The following is an 11,890-nucleotide window of genomic DNA, read 5'->3' on the forward strand; positions in this document are numbered from 1 at the left end:
CAACCTAAATTTCTCCTCTTCTAAGGCCAGAGAGCTCATCTGGAAGCTATAAAAGCCAAGCCTACACTGTGGCCGGCACAGCCTGGTTGCCTGAAGGCTCTGCCTGCTGCCCAACCATCAGTCCCAGATGCGACGCCACCAGGGACACTCCCCACGTGCCTCCTGACCCTGCCGCACAGTGGGGCGTGCCTGTGCGTGTCCACACGATTGCATCACTGCGTGGCCCATCCCGTTCAGCCAGGCTGGCTCCAGGACTTTAAGACTCTAACGCTGGAGAGGGCAGTTTGCACTTAAGATGGTCTTGCTACATGAAAGGGGTCTCAAGCTGGAGATCTCACACTGAAGATTTCCTCCAGGATCTTCCAGAAGATTCTGAGCTCCCAAGTTGCCTAGTATTGCAGTCTCTATCTACACATTCCCTTCTTTTACCTTCCCAACTGGCTTTCCCCTACCCCTCCCACCTGAGGGTTCATAAAATGAAACCACCTCATTTTGGGCAGAGCATGTGCCCTGGCAAAGGGAATGCAAGGGAATTGCCTGCCCCCTGGGCACCGACCTCAACTTTCTGCAGCTTGAAAGAACTTTACTGGAAGCTCTGGCAGAAAGTGAAATTAAATAAAGATCAAAGTTTATAACATTCCTGGTAAGCCCACAGATGGTCCACTTTAGAGACAATAGTCTCATTCACTTCTGATTAAAATGGAAATTGTCTATAAAGAAACTCCTTGGAACAAAGTTAAATGGTGGTACTAGATTAAGACCACAGTTCATTACCTGTAAGTGAAAAATGCACAAAGCCATCATTCAGAGGCAATAACAGGGCAGTGATGGCAAAGAGATAATTAAAGGGACAACTTGAATTTATTTATTTATTTATTTATTTATTTATTTATTTTATTTGTGTTTAAAATGACAACTTGAATTTAGATGAACAATTCTGGAGATCCTTCAGGGCACCGAGAATGGAACAAAATCTCCCCCAATACATACTGTCCTCAGACTACCTGGATGATCAGATTAGTGTCACATTTTATATGTCAGTTCGATCACTTTTGAGTATCACAGTACAAGTATTAGAAACAAGTTCTGCCCTCAGCCTCTAGTCGGATTCTCTGTTTCTGGAGAAGACACTGACTTCTATCCATTTCCTCAGCTCCTAATATTTATCTCAATGAGCAGGTGGGTGTTTTACCTGACCAATCGTGGGAGCATGTCTTTGCATAACCACCTTTCATCTCCTTCCTCCATTACCACCACACCCCACTTCCCACCCCCCGAAACAACCAACTTGGCAGAACGTATCACCTTTATTAGAGAATAGGAATTCTCTGCTGCTTACACAGAAGTTGGTGGCAACATTAAGTAGACTGTAGATCAGTGCTGTCCCTCTCATTCCTTTTCTTTTCCTTCCATTTCAACAGACCATGCAGCTCATTCACAACAAAAACTTTCTTAAGAAGAGCAGGAATTATAGGATTCTAAATTCTCGATGTTAGCCACAGATTGTTCTATAAAGCCTGGTGGGTCCTATTGTTTGGTAAAGAACATGAGAATCTCAAAGAGCAATTGGAAGTTAGTGGACGAATTTTGGCCCAGCTTTCCTGTGCTCTCTGCACTTTAGGGATGGGAAGTGGTAACTGTGGGATAAAATGTTTCTTGTATATTTACAGACACACACTGTATTTATACACATATAGTCCCATATAGTTTATATATACGTATAGACAAAACATTTCCTGCTTACAGAGGCAACGACCCGTTGAGCCTATATGATGATAAACCATATGGTTTAGATGTTATAGTCAAAGTTCATCTTAACTAAGCAAAACAGGCCACCCAAATCTCCAACTTCTTATTCCAATTGCTGATGACTGAGGACAACCTTGGAGAGGTCAATTACAGTCATTGTAACTCTATTTTCTTCTAATACTTACTACCAAATTCCTCTAAGTATATTGAAAATCAACAGGAAACATTTTTATTTCCTCAGGAAAACAAAAGATTTTTTTTCATGAATCCAGGCATATTAATAAAACAAAGTATTTTAATTTTTAATCACTGAGAGTTTTGAAGGCTGGCAGATGTAATTAGTCATCAGCAAATAAACTATAGGGTGAGAGTTCAGTGCGATGCACCAGATTGGACACCGTGAACCAGGAGGTTCACCTGAGGAATGAAATTGGTAGACACTCACTCAAGCTTTAAAGTGCCCCATAGGAACCAGGCAGTAATTATAAAGTAGGATTCATGAAGAGCTCTTTTAAATCACAGAGAAGAGCTCATTTCTGAAGCCATTTGTTAAGTTATTGCTTCTGCCTATTGCCATGGCTGCAATCCCTTTCGAAGACCGAAAAAGAATCTAATTTTAGCTACTTCTTTAACCTCTTACCTTTTCTAGGAAAGAATTTTCTTCAGAAAATATGAAAATCGAAACTTCTAGTAATAAACACTTAAGAAGATAGAAGGGAAAAATCTTCATGGAGAATCTTTTCACAAACTAACTCAAAAGGCGTTATTAAAAACAAGTGGAAAAGAATGTCATACTGGTCACAGCTGTGGCTGCCTGCTCTTAAAAGTAAGAATGTTGTGGGGAAAAATTTTCATGGAAAAGTTAGTATTCCTGTTGACCCTAGAGATGCTGGTGCTATGCATGGGTCTGGGAGTAATCACCCACTTGTCTTTAACCCACAGAAAACCCTCGGGAGCATTGATATGGCTCATCACACACATCTGGGGACCCACAAAAGAAGTCATTGCCCATCTGGGCGCATGATGGTGCTGCTTCTACAGGGAAGCTTCTTCATTATTTAGGAACACAGTGAATAATTTCAACTTACTACAGTGCTTGGGAGCAAGTAATTTATGGTTAACACCGCCCCTCCTCCCCCACCCCCCACCCCACACACGATTTTTTAATCACCTGAAGATTAAGACCTTCTACTATTCACATGGGTGTCGGTAGCCCAGGAAACGGTAATAAAGGGTGATTAAATTCTTAAATTGGGGCCTTGGAAGCTGGGAAGAAGTTAGGTCTATAGCTCTGGCTAGAGATGGACCCTCAGGGTGAGAAACCTGGCCAGACCCCGGAATCATGGATAGATGTGGAAGTGACTGTGCTGCCCCCATGTGACAAAATGGTTCTCCTCATGGCTTTGCTCCTTCTTTAGACTGAGTGTCACAGGTTCAGAATTAGTTGCAGTGGTGACTGTTCTGGGATCTGTCAGGACCAGGAACAAGAATTGCTTTAATGCTCACATCAACACACCTGGCTTTGCCACATAGCCCTGGACCTGGTGGCTTCTGTGGGCTTTTTTCTTTCATTCCTCCCTTCAAGGAACATAATTTTGTTGAGTGCCACAGGGCCATGATAAGCTATCGGGATGGTAAAATGCCTGAGAAGCAGTCCTTACTCCATAAGCAGATAAGATAACTCTCAAAAGTCTACGAATGCAACCTGATAAGGCAGGGAAAGAAGGAAGAACAAAGTTCTGTGAGCATGCCAGAGAACAGGGAGTGCTTTCTTCTTCCTCTATTGTTTCATCAAAGAAAGTCTCACAGAAGAAGGGACCTTTGAACTGTATCTTGAAACTCAGGAGGATGTTACCATGTGGGGGAATAGGAGAAAAGCAGAGAAAGGAGAGGGAGCAACCTAACCCAAGACACAGAGACTCCACTCCTCTCAGGCCCATCCATTAACACAGGAGGCTAAAATGAGCGTGACTGGGTGAGGGGAGGGGACAAGATCTGAGACTGTAAAAGGAGGTTGTAAACAAAATTACCTTACAAATGGTCTGGAATTTACCCTTTCCAGGGATGGGGAACCTTTTTTCTTCCAAGGGCCATTTGAATATTTATAACATCATTCACAGGCGATACAAAATTATCAACTTAAACAAAGCTCCTAGATTTGTTTAATTTCGAGTCCCACCTGCAGTTGCCGGAGGTTCCCCACCCCTGCTTTAGACAATGGGGAGCCACTGAGGTCTTTCAGAGAAGATAAGATGTGATCAAATTTGTATTTTTAAATAGTCACTCTGGTAGCATTGTGAAGGATGAATTTGGGGTTGATGTAGAACTTGGAGGACAGTAAAGCAAAGGCTACTGTAGTATTTGCCCGGTGGGAAATAGGAAGGTCTGGGCCAGGCAGTGAAGAAGTGGTAGGTATTTAAGCAATATTTCTGACAGACAAGGATAGACATGAAGATTTATTGCATATGGACATTGAAGAAAAAGAGGGGTGTAGGATGATTCCCAGGTTTCTAGCTTGTGTGTAGACCAGAAGAATGTTCCTGCCATTAACCATGGGTGGGACTACCGAGGCAGGAAGAGCTTGGGGGAGGGGTGTTGAATCATTTGTTTTTGGTCTTGCTGGGTTTGCAGCTAAGGATGTATAGCAGGGAGGTGGAAATGCAGGACCTCAGGTATTTATGATGCCTGTTTTTGTGTGAGAAAATTGAGGCTAGGAAATATTAGGTAATATGTCTGATGATTTTTCAGTAGATGGTCAAGTTTTAGTCACCTTGCATTCCTGGGTTTTATCATAGTACTTGAAATGAATAAATGTCACTCTATTATCCCAAAACCAGAGAGAAGAGCAGAACCTGGAAAACACTAGACTCTAAGGACAGGCAGGAGATTGAACCAGCAAGCACTGAGAATGAGCAATGGGGCTGGCACTGCAAAAGCCAAGCAACAAAAATTCCAAGAAAGAGGAAGCAATGGAAATGCCAGACGCCTTGGAGCTCAGGAAGGAGGTGAATGTGGCAACCTGGGGTCATTTTTACCTTCAGCAGAGAGATGAATGTGAACGCTGGTTTGGAAATGGTTGAGGGGAGCAATAGAAGAGGAAAATTCAGGCTACATTTCCAGTGAATTTAGATTTACAAAAAAGGAGGTAAAACGGGTTGGCTGCTGGGGGAAGGTTTCCTGGGTTGGGTGGGTGACTGGTTTTAAAGGAAGAAGTAGGCTAGAGTGTGTTTTGGGCAGAGGAAACGACGGGTGGACAAAGAGCCCAGAGATAAAAGTCGGCGGATTGACTGAGGATGAGCTCAACCAAGAGGCGACTAACTTTGTGAAGGAATACTCGAATGCGATCCTCTAAAGCTGGAGGGAAGGAAACAGAAACAAGGGAGCTCTTTTTAAAAGTCAGTGCCTAGGTTTATGATTATTTCTTGATTACATGTCATGGACTTCTCCAGAAGTGCTTAAGTAGAAAAATCTTCCAAAGCATTTGCTCTACTTGATGTTGAAAAGCCAGAAGTCTGGCTTTTCTGTCCTATTTGGCATAGGCCAAACGGATGTTTTACTTGCAGCTCTTATTTTCAGGTTTTTATTTTGGTCCAGAGTTCTACCTTGAGTTAACAACTGAAAATATTAGAGAAAAGAGACTATAAAAAAAAGAAGGCGTTCCATTTCACCATTAACTCAGCCTGCCAGGAAATACTAGCCCTCAATGGCTGCAGTAAGCAGCCCCACGGCCCCTACCCGAAACGCTGCACCTCTTGGTGTGTGGGACCAATTAGGGACCATTGACATTCCCGACAACAATGGAGTGCAAACCTGTAGGACTGGCATCGCAGACAGTAAAAATAAATTGCCATCCATCCCTCATTTCACATTAGAGCGCTCTTCCTGCATGGGATCCCTCTTAAAAAGCAAGGATTCCGGTCTTTGGCCTTTCACAGCTTCAGTTCTATGATACAGTCCGATCAATGAGGGTTTACTTCGACCACAATTTTAAATGGCAAAGACGCTTAGGGTTTTCACTGCCATTAAATTTATTTCTCTAATTTTATAATAATCATTCTACTTCCTATTCTCCATGTACTTTCCTTATCTGAAAAGAGACCAGGTGTGGGGTTTTGTGTAAGTGAAGGCTTGGTTTGGATTTTATCTAGATGGGGAAGAAATGATATATAGATGATAGATGATAGATAGATAGATGATAGATAGATAGATGATAGATAGATAGATAGATAGATAGATAGATAGATAGATAGATAGATAGATAGATGATAGATAGATAGATAGATGATAGATAGATAGATATAGATAGATAGATATAGATAGATAGATGATAGATAGATAGATAGATAGATGATAGATAGATAGATATAGATAGATAGATGATAGATAGATAGATATAGATAGATAGATGATAGATAGATAGATAGATAGATAGATGATAGATAGATAGATATAGATAGATAGATGATAGATAGATAGATATAGATAGATAGATGATAGATAGATAGATATAGATAGATAGATGATAGATATAGATGATATAGATGGATGGATGGATGGATGGATGGATGGATGGATGGATGGATGGATGGATGGAGTCATTCTTTGGAATAAACCAGAGCATTTTTAGATGGAAAATGTTGCCTCTATGAAGCAGATCCCAAAACTGGATCTCCCCGTTTTTTAAGTTATTAGAGATATTGCAGTCATGCTCCGGGTAGGTTACTTTGTGGTCTCGCTGCTTCCTCAGACTACGTTTTAGGACTGGAATTGCCATGTTCAGGGTCATTAGTAACAGAGAGATGGGCACTATGGGTGCCGAAGTCAAACCTTGGGTTGAAGCCTGGATTTATCACCCCCCAGCGCTGTGACTTTAGGCAAGTCGTGTAGTCTGTCTTTTGTCTCAGCAAATGGAGTTAATAATATATAACTCACAGGGCTGCCGAGAAACTAGCCTAGTTAGGACGGATAGAGCACTCGGGGCAGTCTGGGGGTGCGTAAGAGCCCAGCAAGCATTTGCTGCTATTACGGACGTCGCTACGCTTGCAGCGCACGCGGAGAGGGGAGATGGAAGCCAAGTGCGCCCGGGCCCTGGAAGCGACCGCAGAGCCCGCGCTGCGGCCTCGGCTCACGCGCGCTCGGGAGCCGCTCCGCCGTCGGGGCGTCGGGGCGTCGGGCCGTCGGGCCGTCGGGGCGCCGGGATCCGGGCCGCCGGCGGCCGGTTCTGAACGGAGATCCGCGGGGGCCGCGCGGGCCGGGGCGGGAGCTCAGAGGCGAGGGGCGCGGCAGGCGGGGCGGGCGCTCGGGCGCCGCACGGCGAGCAGGTGGGCGCAGTGACCCTGCCTCGCGCGGCAGGTGCCCTCGCTTCAGCTCGATGCGCCCCCGACCGAGGGCGCCGTGGGCGAGCGGAGGGGGAGAGGAAGGGCCGCTGTCCCCCAGACGGGGCCCATCAGCCACAGGCCCGGCTGCGGCCTGGCGAACAGCTGGGACTCCCTGCGCTTCGTTCCCAGCGGAGCTGTGTTTGTGACTCGGACCCTAGGCCCACCCGCTCCGGAGGAGTGAGCGGGGAGGCGGGGGCCGGCCGCGCTCGCAGCCAGCGACGGGGGCAGGAATCCACCCCGATGGCTTTGCAGGGGTCCCAGCAGACGCGTAAAGAGCTCGTCACGCGCGTTCGGAGGCGCCGCACGGTAAACGCCGCCTCCCAGAGAAACCCGCCCCCAGGGGCGCTGCCAGCAGCAGGGCGCGGAGAGAAGCCTCGCCGCCGTCTTGGTTTCCCAGGCGCGGCCTGCGCGGAGGAGCGAACAGCGCGGCCCGATGGAGCGCCCGGCGGGTGTATTTCTAACCGTCACCAGCAAGCCCGCGTGTTAATGCACCCGCCAGTCTGCCGTGGGATTAGCTCGCGTGAATGAGTCCTGCAGGACGAAACCTCGTTTGGGCTGACAACGCGCGTCCCCGCCCGCCCGCGGGTGGCGCAGCCCTGGGTCCGCCTCCCGCCGGCGCCAGTTCAGCCGCAACCAGCAGAACAGCAGGCTCTCGGGAGTGGACGCGAAACCGCCCGGGGGACCAAAAACTGGGTGCCACGGCCTAGGAGACCCGCTGTTCCCGCAGAGCGCCTGGCGGGGAGTGAGCGTGGGGACCGCGGGCGCAGACGAGCCCGCCCCCGCCGCGCCCCCGCCGCCCCCACGCGCGAACACGGCAGGGCGGGGCGCGTGCACGCGGCCGCCGCGGCCCACACGGCGCCGGGGGAGCGCTTGACCTGCCTGTGCGCCCCGGGGGACCGGCGGGCGGCGAGAGGAGAGCCGCGCTCGCCTCCCGGGCCCGCGGGCCCCGCAGCAGAGCCTCCCGCGGCGAGGCCCGCACGCCCCGCTGGCTCCGGAGCGGCCCTTCCCGGCGCGGGCCGGCGCTGCGCCTCTGCAGAGCGCACGGGCAGGCTCTGCGCCGCCGCGGGGCGCGCGGGCGTCGGGCAGGAAGGCGCGCGGCGTGGCCGGTGTCCTTCGCTCCCGGCTGTTACTTTGTTACCGCCATCGCCCTGCGGCGTGTCTTTGCTTTAAGGCCGCAGGTCCTCCGCATCGCCCCTGGGGTCCAGCCAGGGTTAAGAATGGCCTTCTCCCCTTGGCCTTGGGGCACCGCCCTGAGCCAGGGGAAGCGGCGGAGGGAGCCGCGGGCCCTCCTGCTTCCCTAGCTCCTTTCCTGGCTCCCGCTCCTCTGCCGCACCTAACAGCGCTCCTCCTCTGCGGGACATCTCCGCCAGGTCACTAACTCCAGGCTCGGGCCCTGTAGGTTTGGGGATTTTTTACTCTCCGCAGTAGCCCCAGGCCCAGCTCGGGGGGCACCCGTGAGCCAGGACTGAATGTGTGGTGAAAGAACCTATCTGTGAAGCAAAGAATGAACTGCGTATATTTACAGTGGACGAGAAAAGAAGAGTACAAAGGTGGATTCCAGTGCTGGGCTTTGAGGAAACGAATACTTGTCGAAGGCCTTCGGTGTGTCAGTGACAGGCGAGGCACCCGAAATCCCATTTAATTCCCGTGCCCCTCAGATTAGACCACAGGCCCAGCAGGCACCGTGGGTATCTGGGCTGCCTCCACCAGCATGCCCTGCTGCTAGAAATGGACTTCTTTTTATAAGAAGTTTAGGAACCCAAAGTCGTGATGGCTCGAAGAAATGAGGACCTCAGTGGTGCCTTGAGTCAGCCTCTTTCTTGAGTTTTATCAATATGTCCATTCAGATTGATCCATCTATTTTTTTCAGGGTAAGTTGTGTAGGGAGGGTGAGAGGAGTCCAGACTCATGTTTTGTCAGGGAAATTTACTCTTAAAGATTATTTTAAACACCTGTGTCTTGGCTCACTACATTTAACCTTGGCTTTAAATGTATCCAGAATGGTTAGGGATGGTCAGAGTGAGGAGAGCAGTGGCATTGTGTGCAGTGTAGTCTTGGAGGAGGCACAAGGGCCCCAAGTTTCTGCAGGGCTTCCAAGGGCACCACCAGGAATGTGCACACAATTAACATCATCTTAAGAATGGGCTTAGCTCGGCCAGCGTGGCTCAGCAGTTGAGCATCTACCTATGATTCAGGTGATCACGGTTCAATTCCTGGTCAGGGCACAAGTGCAGATTGCAGGCTTGATCCCCAGGAGGGAGCAGGCAGGAGGCAGCCGATCAATGACTCTCTCATCGTTGATGTTTCTATCTCTCTCCCTCCCTCTCCCTTCCTCTCTCTGAAATCAATAAAGACATATTTTTAAAAAAAAGAATGGGCTTAAACCAAGGTGATCCTATCATTTTTTGATGTATCCCCAATTCTATACCGCCTTACTTCTCTCTTTCTCTTAAAGGTAGATTTTGGGGAGAAGGGACTATCTTAGCTTTCTGGTTGGTTAAATTGTGGGTAAGCAAGAGGGTAGTGCTTTCCTCCCAGGAACAAACCATGTGTGGTGCATATCTTTTAGACCAGGTCAACGGCATCTGTTTTCATTTCAGACCCATTCTCTCCACTCCCACAAAGATTTGGAAAAGGGCCCCATCTCTGGCTCTCCCTCTATCAACCCTAAGCGACCACACTTCTCTCTTTCTTTGGACACTAAGAAGCGTCCTATTGGCAAGAGAATTACAGATTTCTACAATATAAACAGCAGTGGATTGGGGGCATAAATAAAAAACTTTAACCATTGTTTCCCTTTTGTAGGAGAAAAAGGGAGTTTTCTGAAGCACAGACATTTTCTTGGTTGGCTAAGGGGTCTTTATGCAGATGGACTTTCTAGCTTTAAATCTACTGGAAGTCTCTATTTTCTAAATCTTGCCTGACAACCAGTGTTTCACTCATTCTGGTCCCACACAGTTTCTCATAAAATATTTTGCTTCTAAGTGAGTTGTGAAAATAGGACTCACAAAATGATGACAGAAATACTTCTTTTAAAACCCCACCAGAAAGCTTCATGGTAACAAATAGAATGCATGAGGGGGGAAAATGCCTAATAGGTTTTACAAGAGTATAAAGGAAATGGGAGAAGATTTATTTTTACTGGAAGCAGCCAAAAAAGACTCATTTAAGACCATAATTTACTCATATAACCTCTTTTGTTAAAAGTAATATTGAAATAATTTCAATAGAAATTATATAAGGCACAACTAACATTAATTTTGGTGACATTACTAGATAAAAATAAGGAAGTACTAGAAAATGCTAAGAAGGATATTAGAAGAACATTTTTCTTATGAAATTTCAATCAAGGGAAAGTGACAAGAAGACATCCCAGATATGCAAAGCCTTGGAAAATATACTCCCCATACACTCTTTCTAAAGTAATTGTTAAGAATGTATTTCAACAAAATACAAAAGCAAATCCAATTAAAGAGGAAACCAGAGATCTAGCAAATACAGAAGCCAGCCAAGCAGTGCAATACAAAAAAATCCCATGGTGACAGATGTAGAACGAACCCATGAGGCCACACGGCACCACTCAACAGTCAGTGTGGTCCGGGGGCCGTATCCCAGTGATATGACAAATGGGGCATATTTTGTCCTAACATTCAGAAATAGAAAAGGCAAATAGAACCTTAAATATATATATATTTATAAGAAACTTGTGGTCCAGATGCTAATAAACCAAGTATGGTGTGATTTTGAACATGTTAGAGGAGAGGATCCATGTGACCTTGATAATTCTCCTTTCAAGGGCATGAGGTTGGTAGTCACAGAGCATGCCATGTCTGTGCCTACAGGCCAGTCACACTGCTCTGTTCTGTAGTGAATACCTCCGTGTAATTACATCACAACCACTCTCATTTACAGCTGGGGGACAGAATGCAAATTAATAACCTTGACAACACAGAAATAAGGGCATAATCAACCGAAATTGGGGAATTTCTGGAAGGAGAGATATAGGAAAGAATGGGGAGATAATTTCTTCATCTCACCTAATGAGAGAAAAGAGATACTATTAAGTAGCAGAGATTTAAATGTATTATTTAGTTACAAGGCAACAAGTAGAAGAACCTCCCATTAAGAAATCACTGACATGACATAAAACAAAGTCTGTCATTTACTTTAAATTCATGTTGTCCTGGGGGGGGAGGGGAGCATTCTATCCCCTCTTCTGAACACAATCCTCTCTCTAGGTAGGAGTCTTCTGATTCCAAGAAGCTTCTCCTGAATACTCATACAGTTCAGATTTAGAAAGTGCAGTTGATCTCTTAGTTCTTGAGACAAGCACAAGTACTGGGACGTAAAACAGAAGGTACGTAACAATAACCACGTTCCCTCGCCATCAAACTCCTGCTCTCTGGCTGGTGTTTCTCGACCCTCTTCCTTTATCCCTCAAGCGTACTGTGACCCGACTCCAAGGCATCCTTTCAAAGCCCTTTTCGGCCAGTGCCTGATGCTCCCAATCGCAGGAGATAGCCTGACATAATGGGAAGATCATGGACTCAAGTGGTCAAAGTGGGCTCCTATCCTGCCTCTGTCATGTATTTCTCTGAAACTTAAAGCAATTTACTTAATCTATCATACTCTAGCTTCCCTGTCTGTAAAATGGAGGCATTGGTATCCATCCCACAAGTCTATATTGATAATCAAATGAAATAACATGCAAGGCATTTAGTTATGTGCTTGACACATGATAGGTGTCAGGAAATGTTACAATT

The sequence above is a fragment of the Miniopterus natalensis genome, chromosome 8 (genome assembly GCF_054644295.1).
Source record: "Miniopterus natalensis isolate mMinNat1 chromosome 8, mMinNat1.hap1, whole genome shotgun sequence".
Lineage (NCBI taxonomy): Eukaryota > Metazoa > Chordata > Mammalia > Chiroptera > Miniopteridae > Miniopterus > Miniopterus natalensis.